This window comes from Cotesia typhae, unplaced genomic scaffold (assembly GCF_013202065.1).
Source record: "Cotesia typhae breed Kobodo isofemale line unplaced genomic scaffold, CoteBio_Ctyphae contig_48, whole genome shotgun sequence".
Taxonomy (NCBI): Eukaryota; Metazoa; Arthropoda; class Insecta; order Hymenoptera; family Braconidae; genus Cotesia; species Cotesia typhae.
This window is the reverse complement of record NW_027423756.1, coordinates 5,710,284-5,730,022: the sequence shown is the minus strand read 5'-3', so window position 1 is coordinate 5,730,022 and position 19,739 is coordinate 5,710,284. Positions and strand designations below refer to the sequence as shown.

The window sequence follows — 19,739 nt, the reverse complement described above, 5'->3', positions numbered from 1 at the left end:
GAATAATCTGGCATTATTCTGTGCAGAGTGTGAAGGCAAGTGTTCGCACACACGATAAGTTATGAGCCATTACCCGACTATGATGACGACGGAACCCGCAATGATGATTTCGCGAGCTCGAGCTGCACTTGTGAGTCTACTATTGTGTATGTATCTGATAATAATAGTGTGTGGGTGAGGGGCTAACCACACACGCCTAGATAGTTATGCTGAGCGATTTGATAGCTGAATAATGACGAGTAATGACACACCGCGGGAATCGAGGGAGCTCCATGCTACTACTGCGCCATTATCATCATCATTATAATCATCATCATGATCATGATGATGATGATCATCATCATCCTCATTCTCGGGATAGAACAGTGTGGATATGAACGCGAGATTGCGTCATGCATATGTAGCTGATGCTAGTGGTAGTGTCTGTGTATTTGACATTGCACTCGTGACCGAATCATTACTGTGAAACTTGATTTCGGCGATTATCATAGCTATTGGATAAACCTAATAAAATGAGAATATTTTCATTTAAAGGCTATTACTGAGATTATCATTCATATCAGTTTTTCTTCTAAATATTTTTTGACATTAATGTGAGCAATTGTTGGTTGGGTTGCAATCAAAAATTCATTGGATACTAACTGTTTTTTGGTTAAAGTATAAAATACTATTGCACTGAACTGTAAAATTACGGAGAATTTTTTTTATCAAATGTTTTTTGTATTTTATCTCTTAACTTATTCAATTAATAAAATTTGAAATGATTGGTACTAATTTGGTACTAACAGAAACAATCTTGAATAAAAATAATCATGGTGCATCTTATGAGGAATTCAATTGTATTTAATTGAGCAGGAAGGATTTTTTGAATTGGCGTACATCGTGACAGAGTGTTTCATGCTATTATTTTAATAAAACATTGGTTATAGAGCAGTAAAACCAAGTACGTAAATCCTGAAAAGGAACTAGAAATAAAATTAGTATTTTAGGAAAATAAATGCAATAAATGCAGGTAAAATTATATTTTTAATCTTGCATCAAGTTGCACTGGTGAGAAAGATAACCTACAAATAGCAGAGTAACAATAGAAATAAGCAGTGCAGGCGCAATGGGTGTCGTGAAGGCGGTAAATTCAAATCACAACAGCCAAGAAGTAAGCGACAACACATGTGAAAGTCAAGTGACCCTGAAAAAAAGAGGAAGAAAATCCAAAGCAGAAAAAGATATAAGAGCAGGTAACACGCAAAAATTAATAAATTCCTCAAAAACCTCCGCAACCATGGAGGAGTAATGAGATTGAGACTCTAGAAGTGGATAGTCTAGACGGTAGTCTGCCAAATTTTTTGGAGGACAGTCTGAATAATTTCACAGAGTGCAATGAGCGTTCATATGTATCAACACCCATACCAAATAAACGGAGTAACTTTAGCAGAGTTAGCAGTACACCAAAAAGAGGAGGATCGCAAAACATCAAGATCATAAGCAATGATTCCCTGGACAGGACAATTATTCCGGTGAGAAGAAGGTGTCACAGCGCAGGCAGATGCATAGAATGTACGAAGAAGGAGAGGCAGCTAGAAACATTGCAGAAGGAGCAGGAGGAGCTAAAACGAAGTACAGAAGAACAGCTCAAGGCAATGATGCAAGAAATAAATAAACTGAAGGTACAAATGAGCAAGCTAAAAGAGAAGAATAATGAAGCAAAGTTAAGCAGAAGAGAAGCCCATATGCAAGCATGGATTAGACAAGAAGTGGACAAAGAGATCTCGCAAGGGAGAGCAGCAAAAACCAACTACATGAAAATGTGGGCAAAAGACGCCTGGTGGAGATGGGAAGACCTAAATGGCGACTTAATGCAGCAGCCATTTCGGAACCATGAAGAGCAGTAAACAAGAAATTAAAATTATACTATGGAATATTGCAGGAATAAAAAACGCTAAGTATGCAGATAACTTTCTAGAACTTGCTGACATAATTATTTTACAGGAGACGTGGGTAACCAAGGAAGCGCAACATAAGGCGGTAAAATCGCTAAATAATAAGTATCACTGGTGGTGCAAGGCTGCAGTGAAGCGAAAGAATACCAGAGGCAGAGCAAGCGGTGGACAGTTTCTCGGCATAAGGAACAGTATGTCCAAAAACTGGAGCATCAAAGAGTGGAAGCTAGGACTGCTGGCCACGTCTGATAAGTATAAAATAATAACTATATACAATAATGTTGGACTTAACGTAGCACGCAGAGATCTTGAAGAGCAGCTTTTCGAAGCTGTGAAATCTGGCAAAGCTGCATATGTGATAGGAGACATCAATGCGAGAGTCGGTGAGGAAACTGAATACATCGACAGTGAGTGGGAAGAGCATGTTGGCGAGATAAGAAGATCGCAGGACAAAACTATTAATACTGAAGGTAGGAAGCTGCTGAAGATATGTGAAGAATGGGGACTGTACATCGCAAACGGACGAGTCAATGGAGATTCAACTGGTGAAGTCACTTTCGTAGGAGGTAAAGACGAGGTGCAGCAAAGACTAGAAGTAGGTTTTGGAGTACTACAAGTCCTGGAAGAGAAGAAGACCAGAGAAATGGTGTTTAAGTCAACTTACTGCCCACTATACAAGTTCATAAAAACCTCAGAAGGCTGCGAGGACTACTGGAAAGACAAAACTGGTGAAAGCTGGACGAAAGAAGTGTGGTCCAGACTAAGATGCGGCAGCGTTGACCGTTGCTTTAAAAAAGGATACAAAGATTCGACCTGCCGTATCTGTAATAGTCAGCAGGAAACAATTGCGCATCTGTTAACATGCAGAGAAGCCAGAAACTTATGCAGTGAAAAAACAATGCAAGTAATCCAGTCTTTGACAGAAAACAAATATCAGGCAGATCTGGACTTCTTAATCAAAGAACTTTTAAGAGGGCCCCCAGTACGTGAAGTGTGCAGTCTGATCGCAGCAATTGAGAAAGCAGGAAAAAGAGACGAGTAAACAGATGCAGTGCAATAAATATTATATAAGATAAAATATATATAGTTATGTTATAGATAATACTAAATGTAAAACTGTGCCCTAGTCATGAAGTAAATAAGTAAAGTAATTTATGTAAAATGGTTAAAAACTGTACAACGTGAACTAATAAATAATAATAATTGAGCAGGAAAGTTCTTGAACCAAAAAAATTTTCTTAGGTTAGGTAAACTTTATTTGGTTCAAAAACTTTTAAGGACAAATTGAAAAAAAATTTTAATTTGATTTTCTTAATTTTTTAGTACCTATTGAAAAGCTCTTGCTGGCAAATTTTGAGTTCGGTCCGGTCATAAAACTTCCATAACTACTATTTTTTTTTTGATTTTTGAAAATTTTAAAAATTTCTTTCCTTGACAAGTCGTAATTGATACCAACTTTCGTCACTGCATATCCAATTCTTAGTTGTTTTAAATTAATTTTTACACATCCTTATTTTTAATAAATAAAAGCTCAAAATTAATAATTGATGACTTTGTCTGTTTAAAAACAGCATTTTCTATTTCGAACAAATTCTGAAAATCGGTTAAATACATTTTGAATTAAATTTCATACATTACAATAAATTTCAAAGCGTTAAAAATGCACTTGAAGTTTAACGTGCTGTTTAACGTGAGTAAAAAATTGTCAAGATTGAATGAATAGGGTAGTTTGTAAAAATTAACCTGACATTTTTTTTTCAGCGTGAAAACGAGGAGTATGCTTTTAAAATTAGAAGGCTGGTGCCTATATTCTTTGGCAGTTGATCAACGATATTAACCTTTGTTGACACAAGATTAAACGTGGTGTCTGGCTGAACTCGCAGAACTCGCGGAGTAAACTCATCCGTCCAACGGCGTAGTCGGTCAGCCTGTTTTATATACGCTGAGTCGTCATCCCAAGCACGTACTGTGACCTGTGCCGCAACACTTACACGTATACTCGAAGCAGTTACTACAAGTATGTAGATCTTGCATTATAATTATAATTATTTAAATCTATTAGACGCAAGAAAAGTGCAAGTATAATTATTTATTCAGATTGGTATTTTATTAATATATTCCGGGAGAATCTATGGCTGCTGAGCTTTTTGCTTGTGCTTGTACCTAATATAAGTAAGGGCTGTTATTTTCTGGTGTTAACAGAATACAGCGGATGTAAACGAAGTCACTTATGTGAATGTAACTTGATACGTCAGCAAAGAACAATCGTTATCTCGGTACGAACAGCACTCAACCCGATATACCTGTTGCATATCCTAGTATGTGTGATTTCTTTTGTCGTAAAGTATGACGCGGCATTTACGAGTCATTGTTAGAGGGTTAAAGCTTCTTTTCCTCGAATTTTATTTTTTAAATTACAAATATAATAGAACACTTTTTTTTTTGCAAGAAAGATAAACTTACTTTTTTAAATATCAATTTTCTGGAAATTGTTTTTCAATTTTACAGGAAAGTTTTTATTGAATAATACTTAAAAAATTTTAATTGATATCGATACTTGTCCGGTTGGTAGTAAATTAATTTCGTGCAAAGGAATTAATTACAAAATTAAATAATACATGAAAGTGGTACTTTCGATAATTCGATATTGAATTCTGATTACGTTGGAATTTAATATTTTTTTTTTATAAATTAATTAGCTCCAGAAAATTATTTAAAAAAAAATTTTTTATGGTATTTTACAATTTTTGCGTAAGAAATTATTTTTAAAAATTTTTTAATGGCATATTTAATTTGTCAAAAAAATCCCAAAAATGGTCAAATGCTTCGTAATGTCAGTATTATGAATTCTGTTAAAAGTTTACGTTCGTTGTCAATTTAATGGTTAGAACTCGGTGATAAGTCGGGGAAATAAAAAAAAATTCTAACTTCTAAAAATTTTTGTACGGAAATTTTTTTTTTTGCGGTGTAGTACTAAATTTTAAAATTCATGGTAAATTTAAATTATTGATTTAAATTTTTTCAATTTAATGTTACTAATTATCGCTTAAAAGTTGTAAATGTTTCATTAATTTTCAAAATTAAAATTTTTATTTGAAAAAAAAGTTATTTCTAGCCTCAAGCTACAAGGTATGATGAATAATAACAACTTTTCTTATCTAAATGCGAAAACATTTAGATAAAATCTTATTCTAAAATAATATTAATAAAAACTCATTTGCTTTTTAATTATTAAAAATTAATTTCTTAAAATTTTCAACAATATAAATTGCAATAAAAATAAAAAGTAAAATAATTTAATAATGTATGAGTGATTTAGATTTATAATGTGGTAGTTATGTTAGTTGGAGGTAAGTTGATGCCATTGCCGTTCGGTAACGTTTATCTAAGCAATTAATATGATTGAGGAGACATCTCTCACGTCTCAGTAATATCTAGCAATGGCCCAAGTTCTGATTGCTTTCTCCCTCGTTTTGCCTTGCTATCTCGACTGCCATAACCCTTGTACCCTCCACCCTCCACCTTCCTCCTTCTTCCCTTGGCACTTTTGCTCGTCTACTTGTACACAAAGATCTATCTATATCTATACACTATATATATGCATAATGTCTAAGAGAAAATTATGCCCGGCTTAAATGTTCCCATAAAAACAAACAATTACACTTGGTGTCATAATAAAATTTTATTTTTCCCTTTCTGTTAATTACTTTTGGTTTAATAATAATAATCATAATAATAATAATGATAATAACCGTGGTAAACAATAAAAGGAAGAATAATAGTATTTGAGAGAATGGAAACGAGGTTGGAGAGCCAGAATGTATTTAGCTCGTGTTGGCAATACTCGGAGCGGTATATTGCGTGCGAGAAGAGGAAAACCATCACACTCAAAAGGGTACGTGACATCGTGTCGGGTAGGATGTTCTTATCTTGCGTTCTGCTTATTTCCACCCCCTCCCTTTTCGTGCATGCTCGTGCCGCGGATTTCTCCGGTTCTCTGATAATCCCTAGCCTGCATTGCTAGTATCACATTACGCCCTCTGCAACCTATCTGCTGAGCAAACTCTATCTTCGACACTGCTAATTTATTTTCTTTTCGAATTATTCTTGATGCTTAAGAATCACAATTATTTTCTACTTGATTTCATGAACAAATTTAATGTTTCATAAAAAGTAGTTTTTTATGACCAAGCCTTCAATAGCGCCATATTTATAGAAACCTTCTCAATCCGCGAGAAATTTTATGAAAATAAAATTCTGAATTTATTTTATCAAATGATGGTCTAGTTTTACTCAGTTTCACTTGTTCAAGGGAAAAAAATAATGATAGAGCTTTGAAATTTAATAGAAAGTTGGCATTTCTTGTGACCATGACGCAAGCAACGTCATAAATTGTAACATATTCAAATTTCTTCTAAAATAATTTAAAATTTCTATTAAATCAATATATAATTTCGTATTTCATAATTTCGAAGAAAAATAAACTTCAGAGATTTGATATATTTGATTAAAAGTCAGAATTTATGATAACTAATTTATCTATGACGTGATTGGCTATCATATTCCTATTAGATGAATTCCTTTAAACATTTATAAAAAGAAATGAGAATTTTTATTGAATTAATAGCTGTTTTTATTTGGTTTCAATTGTTTTGAAGGAAAAATAATATTCAAAGCTTTGATTTTTTTATAAAAAGTTGGAAGTTCAAACAATCAATTATAGGACTCCTCAGAGTTTCAATTAAAAAATCTTACATAAAAGTTACCAAGCAGACACGATAAATTTAAAAAAATCTTATCTATACTATCTTTCTTTTTTAAAATTCAAAAATTTTTAGATCATCTTTGCTTTAATTAACATCACTTGTTCAAATAATAACTCAAAAAATATTTCATAGCTCATTTTTCTCATAATGTTTATGTTAATTATCTCGTAATATTCTTCATAGCATAAAAAAGCTTTTGTATCTCAAGCCCTCAACAAAGTTCCGCTTTTGTTTCTTTCGGACTTTTTACTTTTTCCCTCGTAGAATTGGAAATTTAGCCGGCGGTCTCGAGTGCGCGATATCTTTAAGATGCTCGCATCCTCCTTGAGCCAGCAAAGGCGCGAAAACTTTTGTAGTTTTATCTTAACTAAAAAAAAGAGTCACTACACTAGTTTAAATTATACACACAGAAAGTATGTGCATGGAGCAACAAAAAACACCCGCGGCGGGTGATGAGAGCAGAGAAATGAAAAAGTGGCCAGTGTCGGTGGTTCGTTTATTGGAGTGAAAAAATAGATGGAAAAGCGAAAAAAGAGAAACACAACAAAACTCCCACCAGTTATGTACAAATAAATAAAAATAAAATAATAAAACTACTAGAAAAAACGTATGAATTTAGGAAGAATGGAATAGATGATTGGATATCATGACACTTGTCCACTCGGTAACGCAAACCGATGTACAACACCCATCAGAGCGAGAATGATCGACAGAGTCGTTTGCTCGTTGTGGGAGGTGGTTGTGTTTTGTAGAGAAGAGCCACCTATAGTTTTGAGCTGGATGAATAAATGCCGTTTTAGTTTATATCAATGTGTGAGAAAGAGATGTTATAATAGATACCTATTACTAGAGGAGAGAAATCCGAGAGAAACACATGTCCACGTCACCGACGTTTCTCCTGTCTGGATACCCAAATTTATACCGCCCAATGAATCACGTCGAAATTTGATTTGGCGATGGCTTTTATAGCAGCAAGTTATTGCGGATGTTATGCTCAAAATTTAAACATTTCGGTTATGCCGTACATTCAACATTAGGGTGCTATCGCAGCTTCGTTTATTTTATTATTTACATGCCTTTTTTTTAATTGTTATCGATCAATTTATTTGCGACGTTTTGCTAAATATTTTTTTGTAACTATAAAATTTATAATAGAAAATTCATACAATGCTACTAATAAATTGGAAAAAGCAATTGTTAATTAGCATTTATAAAAATTAAAAAAAAAATCAAAAATTATCCTTATTAAATTTTTGAATGAAAAAAAATACATGGTAAAACGGAAAATAAAAAATTTTATGATTCTTAATAATTGAATCGAAAAATAATTTGCATATAAAGTGAGTCGCCTTAAACACACGTGGTATATAAATAATTCAACAAATAGTGACGTAATCATCACTCGAAGTAATTTTAAAGACAACAAAAAACGAACTGCGTTGAATCGTTAATTATTTTGGTAACTCGAGTGTTTATAAAGAGCATAGATAAGTAGAAAATAATTGAAATTTTTTTTCAATTGCTTTTTTTTCTAATAAATGACATGAATTTTGTTTTTAAATATTAAATCTTTTTTTTTTAATATTCATAAAATTTTATTATCCTACAAGTGCAATGTGAATGTAATTAAAGCGATTGAAAGGCCTTTGCGTTATGAGGCGTGCAAAATAATTTTTCTTTGAATCACTTATTTTGAAATAATTCTTTGTTGTGTAGTGTATTTCCACAAAAATAGAATGAAAACACGGTAAACAATGTAGGAAATAAAAATGAATTTATTAAGCGTCGTTTAATATATTTTCGAGCGAAACACAAAAGGCATTTTTGAAAAATGACACGTGAAAAATTGTTTTTTTGTATTTTTTGGATTAAATATGTGACACTGATAACGCTCTGGAGTTTTGAAAGAAAATAGTGGCAGAACGTCGGCATATTTTAACCATTTGGTGGGTATTGCAGTTGGATGCAGCGGACACCCGAATATGTATTCGTAGAGAGACAGAAATATATCAAATGTGTGGAACGAATATATCATTCATAATTTGTTCAGAACAGTTGATTTGTAGCTCGGGACGTGCGGCGTCGACCCGTCTCTTCTCCCACTGTGGGAGGGGCTTTTCTCCCTTCACCCCATTCACCCCTCCACCTCGTCACCAAGACTCAAACTAAACTCATTTTTTGGGGCAACTCTCTTTCGCTTCCGGTTACCCGCGTCTATCTATCGTTTTTGTCCTCATCACTCGCCACTACTCACAACTCCAGTGTGTAAAACGTATATTGAAATTAATATTCGCTAATGCTTGTAAATCATCCCAGAATGGACGTACTGGGTTAAAATTGTCCGTCCATTTTGTTATTCGTTACCGAGGTGTACATCATATCCTACCCGCTAGAATAAAACAGCTAACGAATGCATTTATATAAATCCATTTAATTCATCATCATTCAATGACACTGATATTTATTTTCAACGTCACCCAAACTCGACCCTCTTTATCTATTACCGCTCTCCTCTTCTATTATTTATATTATATAAAATCTAGTCTATCCTTCGATTCGCTGAATATTAATTAGTCATTTCTGTTATTGATTAGTGATTTTTTTGCAAAAGGGTCCATTGTTCCAACAGACTATAGTTGCTTATATCTTATAAAAATTTGAACCGAATTGGTTAAATCAATTCATTAGATCAAGATTCTTAAAAATTGAGCTTTCCAAAAATTGTTTTTTCATTTTGTAACTTCTGAACGAGTCTATTGACTTTTGTCCCTATCTAATAAGTTTAATTAAAAACCACTGCATCAAGTATCGCAAACTGCATCAAAATCAATTAATTTTCTCAAAAGATATCGTTTTTGAAAAATTTCCAAAAGTTGTCATTTACAAAATAACTATCCAATTTTTTACTAAATTAATTTTTGGGATCCAATTATATTCAATTCAATAAGATCCAAGCAACAGTTGTAAAAATTTAAGAGAATTTTGATTCAAAGAAAAAAGTCTTGAGTCAAGAATACCATTTTGAAGAGTCCGATTATTTTGAATTAAGCAAAAAAATTTCTGAATCAAATAAAACTGATAATTTCTTAGTTTAGGAATTTTTATGCATGATTCTAAATGATCCTTCAACTCTTTAAAATAATTTTTTTGGTTTCAATTTTTTTCTTTTGAATCTAGTTCTTTTTTTTTTTATCAGTGTTCAATAGCTCACAAACGTATAAAATCATCAAAATCAGTTCATACGTTATCCATTATTCAACGCTTTAGCTCATCTCTAAGTTTTTTGGGGAATTTATATTCATCCAGAAAGAACTTAACTGATTAAATGTAAGAGCGAAATAGAAATTTATGGACTACTGGGTGTAAAAATAGACTCTAAATTCTAATAATTTTAAAAACATAAGAAATGTCATAAATTTCCTCTTTGAACGAAAAAAACATTCGATGATATATTAACAGAGATAACACATAAATTGTTTTGCCTAGAGTTTAATAATAATAAATGTATTAATGGAGTTGATACTGTGATCTTGGTTATTCCATTGGAGGGGAAGCTAAAGTCACACAGCTAATCTAGAGCTTCCTAATGGTAAACCGGATATGGCTAGTTGCTTAGGAGCAACATCAGTACCAGCAGCACCAGTTCCAGTATCAGTAGCAGTAGCAGTAGCAGGAGCAGTAGCAGTAGCAGTAGCAGGAGTGGCATTGAAAGCTCAGTAGAACCACCGGCAAACTCCAAATAAAGGTACCGACTGTAGAGTCTACGTGCAGATCGTCTAGACCTCTCCTCTCCGACTCTGCGGTGGGTATATTACACTTTATACTATTATATTGTACAAGTGATACTGAACCAATGGGCAAACACAAGTAAATCAAGATTGCTGGTGATTTGTGGGAACCGAGTACTCCCGTTTTCCACGGGTTATTCCATCCTACTCGAGAGAGTTTCATCCACCAGATAGAGGATACTTTGTAGTGTATGTTTGTACATGTATATTTTGTGGATATACTTTGTGGATAATATATAATAATAGTATACGGATATACTTCTCCTACTCCTCGAGCCTCTGTTGTTCGTTAAGTGCGATAAAGGTGTTTTAACGACAATGGGCTGCAATTTATACACGGATGAGTCTGAAGGGTTTCTATAAGAGGAAGAAGTTAAAACGTTATTAATTTTTTTTTACTTTGTCGATTTATTGTTAGAGAGCCTTCAAATTTATGGGAACAATTTTTTAATCAAATATTAAATTTTTTTATTTTTCATACATTTCTATGAAATTGTAATTTTTTAGTTCTTTCGTATTCATTGAATTTTTAAAATTTCACCAAAGGTGAAAAAAATAGTTAAGATGATCATATCCAATTTTAGTCTTTATAACTTTTAAAACAGTAAATTTACCGAAAGAACATAAGAGACCTTTTTTGTAGCTCAAATTTTAAAAGCATTTTCTGTCGAAATTTCAAAATCAATTAAAAAAATATAATTTCTCGGTTTTTTCCGCACATCCTATTGCTCATACATCATTTTTTGATCAATGGTAGTATTAAAAGTCTTCAATAGAGGGCGAATGGTCGTTGAAATTTCTTACTATAAGAAAGTTAAGCTTGAGGTTTTAAGTTCTATGACGAAATTAATTTTTTTACTCTTCTCAGGAATTAATTTGACAATAATTTATTATTCCATCAAAAAATGTACTAATATTTTTTCATTTAATATGATATAATAATTTACGTTCATAGCCTCGTGCCGTTATATATGAACAATGTCAAGTCATACATGATCCGATTGTTTATCAAAAATTGATTTGACGTGAGTTACTGAGTGTACTTGGTTCCTATTTCTGGATAATAATTAAAATTTCAACTTATATATTTAATTAAAATGATCCAGGTATATTATTAAATTAACACTAAATAAATTTTTTATATGAATTAAATTTTTTATTTATAGTTTAACTGTTTCCAAAAAAATGTAAAGAATGTAGAGTAACATTGAAAGTTTATTATTTTGACCTTCTAAGCTGATTACGCATTATTTTAAAGAAAAATTATCCATCAGACCCTGTTGTAATTGAATCAGCCATCAGTGGTAACAGTGCTGACGGAAAGTAGGTTCGAAAAAAAGCATCTGTAAAAAAACGTGTGAAAAAAATAGTTGAAAAGTTTGAGTGAGATTAACGCAAAATCTATTTACCGTTTTCATACTCCTGGAAACGAGTATGAAAGTTGGACGAACGAGACGCGCGTACACGTGCAACAGGTGGCCCATAAAGCTTGCATATCCGTTTATCAAGAACGAAAGAGTGCATTGAAATTGACTGATGGCTGCCGGTTGTGCTGTGCTGGTTCTGATCGTATGTTCCCTTCACGCGATCGCGTTACAGTTACACCAATTCCACTTCTCTCCGACTTCTTTTTTATTTTCGTCTCTTCAAAAATCCATTAGGTCGCTAAAAAAGATACCAAAAATTTGTGTACTCTGTACAGCAAGAAATATGGATAGAATTCAATCATTTTTTATGTAAAGCTTTTTCTTTGCTCTAAAATAACAACGTTTACTATTTTTAACATACTGGTGATACTTTTTTCAAATGTTCATTTGATTCATTCATAAATTTGGTTGATTAATTGAAAAGTCTGACCAAAATTACTATACAATTTCAATTATCATTACAAAACTCAATAAGATGCTCATCGAAGCATTAATTTATAATTATTTTAATTATGGTAATTAATTTATAACTATTTTTTATCTTTATCAATTTTTGGATTTTAACTAAATTGCTACTTAACCCCATGAGATATCTCACAGTGAATTAATTATTGGTATAAATCGTAATTACTAAGTTTTATATTTAAAAAACTATATTTTAAGTGTAAAAAATATTAAAAAAATTAGAATAATAATAAAAATTTTAGATTTATAGTAAATGGCTGTCCAGTCTAATAAACCAATGTTTTAATTTAATTTCCTGTGATATAACAACAAAAATACTATCGCGACTGATAGAATGATTTACTAGGAACTGATAAATTAGATTTGTTAAAATATCCCTAAGAGATTTCTCTGAGGAAAAAATTTTTATCAGAATCTATTCAATTAGTTGTTTTGCTTAAAATTTTTTTTAATAAAAAAAAAATATATTATAAACTATTAAATTTTTTTATCCAAGGCAGATTTTATTAAATACAAAATTTTTCAACTGTTAATAACTAATTTTAAAAAGAATGTTTCTATCATATATTTTTAAATTCAAATAAGCCCGTTTATCGTTGGCGGTATTGTTGTATTAGTTTACTTTCATTAAAAATTATTCTTGCCTGATTTATCAACTCATCAGTAATTACTATCACAGTTACTGGGATAAATTTCCAGAGAAAAATTATTTTCCTTAATCGGACCAATAAAGAAGATATAAATGAATTTATGAAAGAAAAAAATAATATTTAAAAAAAGTATCCGGATAGGAAGTAGCAGTGGAGGTACTGTGTAAGTATGAGCATAAGTATGAGTATAAGCAGCGAAGCAAGTAGTAAGTCCGGCTCTCTGTCAGCCAGCAGACTCCTGAACGAGACCGTAAGGGATTTCGAGTCGAGAATATTTTCTTATCGCATTTGTCCTACTTCTGAGAGAGACATTTTCGAGTCGGTTATGGGTGTAGCGAGGGGGCTCTAATCGCATACCAACACCCTGCCCGTAGTTCCTGGGACGGGTGGTGGGGTTGTCGAGGTAGTCAAGCGGGTTAACTTTTATTAGGAAAGTGTCTCGTTTGGTAAGGTTTCATAGTATAATAGAGGGTCGGGGGTCACACCTCGGTGAGTTCGCAGCGACAAGGTGGGCCCAGTGTGGCTCTGCATCACGGTCCCCTCGCGGGTTGCCCCACGACGATAGTAAAAACTTTTACAGTCCTTATAATTATGGGTAATTTACGGTAATTAACGAGGCTGGACGGAGTCACGCCGGCAATTTTCTGAGTAATATTTTTGCTAAGATAATATCACACTTTCCGAGACTACGAGACTCCTCTCTTTTCCTTCTTTATCCTCACTCCTTTTCCCTTATATTCAACGACTCGGCTGGCTCCTGGCTTCTCGCTGGCACCCCCGTCGCGGCAGCCCCAGGAGTATCAGGATTAATCCTTAAGAGCCATACTTTAGACCTTTGGGTCTTTTGACGATCAACCTCCCCTTCCTCTTAAGACATTACTTTATCGGCCCTCAATTTACTAAATCTGCCGTGTAATAATATAAATCGTAATAATCATTATTATGTTGGATCGAAGAATGAGCGCGGAGCAAAGTGTATTGTTTTATTTTACAATCAAATTTTTTTTCCGCTTTTAAAATACATTGATAGAAAATTATATCAATTTTATTTAGATTCAGTAAGAACTTTACTATTACAATAGTAGAGAAAATTATTAGAAAATTTAAGAAATAGAATTTTTTAAAGAATTTTTTTTATCAATTTTCTTCTATCTTTCATTTATTTACCCAAAATTTGAATTCAAATATTAAAATAACCAAATTTCATTAATATTTGTTTTATTTTAAAATCACATTTAGATCTAAGATAAAATCTAAGATAAAATTATTTTTATTGAAATTAAAATCATTTAAACTGAATTAAATATCTTAAAATAAAATTATAGCTTTGATATTGAAGTAGCAAAAATGATGACATTTTTTTTAGTGATCTAAATTTTTTATTTAACATATTTTTCGTTAATTTTTATAGTTTTTGGACATTATTCTATTAAATCTTAGAAGAAAAATATTTTGGACTTTGATTAAAAGAAAAATGTTCAAACTAAAAATGAAATTCTGAGCAAATCATTGAATATAAAAAATTAGCTAGTTTTTACTGAAATTTTAGGACCATTTTAAGTTTTTTTTTTGTTTCTCCTCTTCCATCCTTCAGTCTTTATAATTGCGCCGAAAATTTCCTCAGTCAAGAATTGAAATATAAAACAATAAATAACATACTTTTCTTCAACTAAAAAAAAAAACCTTGATACAACGAACGTACTCCGTATTATGGATCCAGTAATTCGATCGTTGGTATTCGCCTCAGCTGGGCCGTCACCAAACCCGAGATAGGTAGGAGCCTCTATTCTATCCGGAACGACAGCGCTTTCGCAACAATTTCCAGCAATTCACGATATGTAGCGGGCCATAGAGCTTAGATCCACACGGACATTCGGGTAGTGGGCGCGGGTGCTTAGGGTGGATCAACTCATCCCCAAGGGTCGCTGGCTGTGTCAGGTTAGCTGAAGCTTCATATAGACACATCGACAATCCACATGTATATATAAGTATAAGTAGTCGATGGTAGGTGGTAATATCGGAGCCCGTGAGTGTGGTGTAGAGTGTGTTGGTATCAGCGAGATGGGCTCGAATAAGCGGATGATAGAGAAGAGGGGTTAACGGTAGCAGTGGCTGGTTCTGCTTCTGCTCTTGCTTCTGGTAGTGGTACTGCTCTGCTCGATATAAGCCAGAGCGCGTCAATAACCGTCCATCAGATGTAATAGCTCCCCGAGACACATCGGTTGCATTTAAATGGCTGCTTAGCCGACTCTGTCTCGACGCCGACGTGGATCTATGGAATTCCATCAAGTTCCACGGTCTCCCTTATCGTTCTAGTCGCTTGGCTGTGTTCGCTTTTTACCCCTCATCCTCCTTCTTGTCCTTGTCCTGACTACCACCACCTCTTACCCTCTCTTGTTTCTCCCAGCTCTGCCATTTTACTCTAACCTATTGGCATTATTATTTCACCGATTCTCTGCAGCTTCACTACCAGCCACTGGAACTTGTCTCTTCTGAGCGATCGATGACGAGACGATGACGTCAGAAAAAATATATCAGTACAGATTTTTTAAAATAATAATAATCATAACTATTAGCTGAAAAAATTAGTGTTCTTGTTAGAATACATAATTTTGTTACAATCAAAATATCGGTATTTTGCTCCGAACAATTTCGGGTTTAGTTGTAAAAATAATATTCTAAGTAGCAATACTACAGTTTAATAAATTAGTGAAATTAATAAATTAATTAGTTTCAATAATTGAGGAGTTGAGTTTCAAAAGGGTATCTTTTCATTTTTGATCAATCGAGACACAAAACTGGCTATCTTCAATTACAAATATTTTTATTGAACTTTTTCAATTTAGCTACAAAGTGCGATCGGTTATAAAGCTACAATTCGATTTTCATTTAGAAATCTTTATAATTCTCGAAGTACGTAATATTTAAAAGATAAAAAAACTGTTCTTTTAAAATATGAAAAGGTACTCTTTTGAAAGTCAGCTCCTCAATTAATAATCAACATTTATTATTTTACTAATTATGTTATTTTTATCATAAAAGTAAACTTATCCCCATTTCAGTTTGAGTTCGATATTTCGACTATACAAATCTGAATATTGTGTTAATCAGTATACAAATATTTCTGAGTAGTACACTGTAAAAAATCCGGAGTGAATCGGGAGTGAATTTCACTCCCATTTCACTCCCATTTCACTCCCATCACTCGGAGTTCCGGAGTGAAGTAATTAATCACTCCGCGTAGGTAGTGAATCCGGAGTTTTTGTTTGCGGAGTGATTCCGGATTTCACTCCGAAAAACATTTGCGTTCGGAGTTTTTAAAAAAAATAAAATAAGGATGAATTTTCGTTTTACAAAAAAATCTCAAAATTAATTTACTATAAATGATTTATTATAAATCAACAAATAATAATAATAATAATAATAATAATAATAATAATCTATATTATTAAAAGAATAAGTAAAATTTTGTGGCCAGTGTATTTATATGATGAAATGGGTTTTTATGGTTAAATTTGGTATCGTTGGAAAAGTCTTGACTTGGAGTTGTGCCTTTTCATGGTTTCATATTATTCTCACCAATAGCCAATTTATTATGATAAGTATTTACTATTTAGACTGCAGTCGAAAATACTCTATCTCTCGATACATAATTAAGAAATGACCTTGCATCTCGTGAGCTATTAACATTTTTAAAGATATAAGCTCACCCCGACATTACACTCATCGAGACCTTTCATTTGAGTACCCACATCAATTATTTCATATATTTATATATATTATATATATGTATATATGAAAAATATATCAAAAATGCATGTGGGTACTCAAATGAAAGCTCTTAATGAGTGTAACATCAGGATGAGCTTAAATCTTTGAAAATGTCAATAGTTAAGAAATGACATTGTATCTTGTCAAATAATATTTTTAAAGATATAAGCTCATCCCGATGTTACACTCACCAAGACCTTTCATTTGAGTACCCACATCAATTTTTAATATATTTATATATATCATATATATGTATATATGAAAAATATATTAAAATGCATGTGGGTACTGAAATGAAAGCTCTTAATGAGTGTAACAGCGGGATGAGCGTATATCTTTAACAACGTCAATAGTTAAAAAAGTACAGTGCAATTCTAACAAAAATCATTATTTAATAAAGCAAAATTTTATCTAATTATAATTAATTTATGAAAAAAAAATATAAAAACATTATAATAATAATTAAAATTAAATATTATTAAAAATAATAAATTAAATTTTTAATAATTAAATATAAAAAGGGTTTATAAAAATATTTTCTTTACAAAAATTTATTTATTTCTAAATTCATTTATTTTGGGAGTGAATGCGGAGTGAATTTTATTATTAATAAAAATTAACTCCTTCTCGGAGTAAAGATCACTCCCGCTGGGAGTGAATCAATTAAAAATCATTCACTCCGCGTTCACTCCGCGTTTACTCCGCGTTCACTCCGCAAATTTTTTACAGTGTAGTAGTAGTAGTAGTATACGTTTAGTTCTGAGGTAAATACCTTGTATTGTTAGCAGAGTAATACTAAGTTTTGTTGTCAGAACAAACAGTATTATCGGAAAAAAATATTATTTTTTCAGTGTGTAATTGCCGTGAATCACTAATAAGTAGAAGAACTTCGGCTTAATGATTTTTTTATATTTTCAATTATATTAGGATACTCAGTTGGGATACTTTTTGAAGTAAATTTGAGAAATAATATTTCTATAATAGGATCAATTATCTATTATTTAATGGACACATGTGATAAAACAAACTTATAAACTCAGAAAAAATTTTCAAAGCTCCTCTAAAAAATTTAACAAAAATTTAACTACCATCTAAAGATTTAAAAATCGTAAACAGCCAGAAATTCAATTCATGACCTATCTAATGATATCAAAATCAACTAAATCGCTGAAAGTCATAATACTTAAAAAAATCTCAAATTCGAGTCAATAATGTTCTAATGATACTAAATCTAACTAAAAAAAACTTGTTTTTTTTTCTTGTCAAAATAAGCTGGAGACAAAATTTTCCTTATTTTCTTAATTATATAGATTATGAGCATGATGATGGTAATGATAATTGATGTTCAGAAGGAAATTTTGCTGGTTGATTTCTATATAACACACACTGCAGTGAGCTTACGTCCGAAGTCACGGAGCCAGTTGCCAGAGACGGGATAACAACCGTCGACGACGCTCTTCTGGTAAACTTGCTGACGTTTCAGATTTCTTGATTGGCTCCATCCGCAGAGCTATACGTGCTCGTCACAACATTTCGCGCCGAGATACGTTTTCGCTGTAAACTCCTCTTGTTGTTTCGTTTAATGTGGTAAAATTTTTCTGAAATTCGGAGTTATAGAAGTTATTGGAATTATTTGTTAAAATTCAAATACATAATATTTAATTGATAAAAATGAGCAATGTATTAATTATTAGAAATTTTACATTTTTATGATATCTTAAAAATTATGAGCTAGGAAAAATAAGGTTAATACTTTGTTTTTAGTGAAATATTTTTTGTTAGACATTTTATATTGAGATCTTCTGTAAAAAATTTTCATAGGTCAATATTTGATTTATTTTCACGGTAACATTGTCATATTGCATACGTTAACATAAGAACAATTCCTCTTTTAATATTGCAAAAAAAATAATTATTCCTATGGGTAACGCGAGTATAAAATATACCTTTGTTTGCATAAGAATGATTAAAATTCTTTGTAATAATTATTCTATAGATCACATAGGTATGATTCTTATGCTAACATGGAAAGAATCTGAATAATGAAAAGCTTGTTCTTCTGCTGTTACATCGTTGTTTTGATTAAATCATACAAAAAAAGTAGCTATATTAACATGGAAATGATCGAAATTTCTAATAAAAATTTTCATCGTGTTAGACTAGACAAATTGGAAAAAAGAAGTGAGAATTAAATAGAAATGAAGTTTTTAATTAAAAATATAATAGTTAGTTCAAATTATTTAATTACTTTACTGAAATAGATGATTCGCTTATGTGTTTATGAAAAAAATTTGCACATCATTCATCATTTTTTATCGATAGATAAAAGTTTCATAGGTTTAGAGTGGCCAGAACTAGTGAAACTGTTATAAATCCCGAAAAAATCTTGCCCAAAGGTTATTTTTCTAGATTTTTCTTATTTCTATGAATATTTCCCACGTATGAGGCGTTAAAACGAGTATTCCATACTGCCCACAGCGATATCAGATTGTGCGAGTATCGAAACTTTAAATCATCCGAGGTGGATTGAATCATATAACTTAATTTGAAAGTCAAATTGAATGCTGGAAGGATTCAAATCGCTCAAATACTTTGAAAGATTCTAATAGTTCAACTTTTCAATGTTCGACTTTAATATCGAATCGAAATCTAGATTCGATAAAGATTCACAAACTTCTAGTGATAATATTAAGTTGATGATAATTGATGAAAAACTTACTTTATAAATTGTCTTTTCTTCAAGACTCAAATTAATTTTTACCGCGGTATATTTTAAACATCCAAAATAGTAAATATTCACTACGAAACAGTGGAAATCCACTAATTCAACTTTAATAAACAGAAATGATCATCTATTTGGTTAAGCAGCTATCGCAATACTTAATTATTCAACTAAAAATTTTAAAAAGTAAATCACAGTCAAATCCCGTCTTTA

The 19,739-nt window shown here is 31.9% G+C and overlaps 1 long non-coding RNA gene across 2 annotated transcripts in view; it reads left to right on the top strand.

Moving 5' to 3' along the window:
* Positions 1-3,653: 3,653 nt before the first annotated feature.
* The window catches only part of LOC141529761 (uncharacterized), a 115,833-nt gene continuing 99,747 nt past the window's right edge, over positions 3,654-19,739 (top strand). For both annotated transcript variants that reach the window (XR_012479660.1, XR_012479661.1), the window contains exon 1: positions 3,654-3,954. This is a non-coding gene — a long non-coding RNA (uncharacterized LOC141529761). The remainder of the gene's footprint in view (positions 3,955-19,739) is intronic.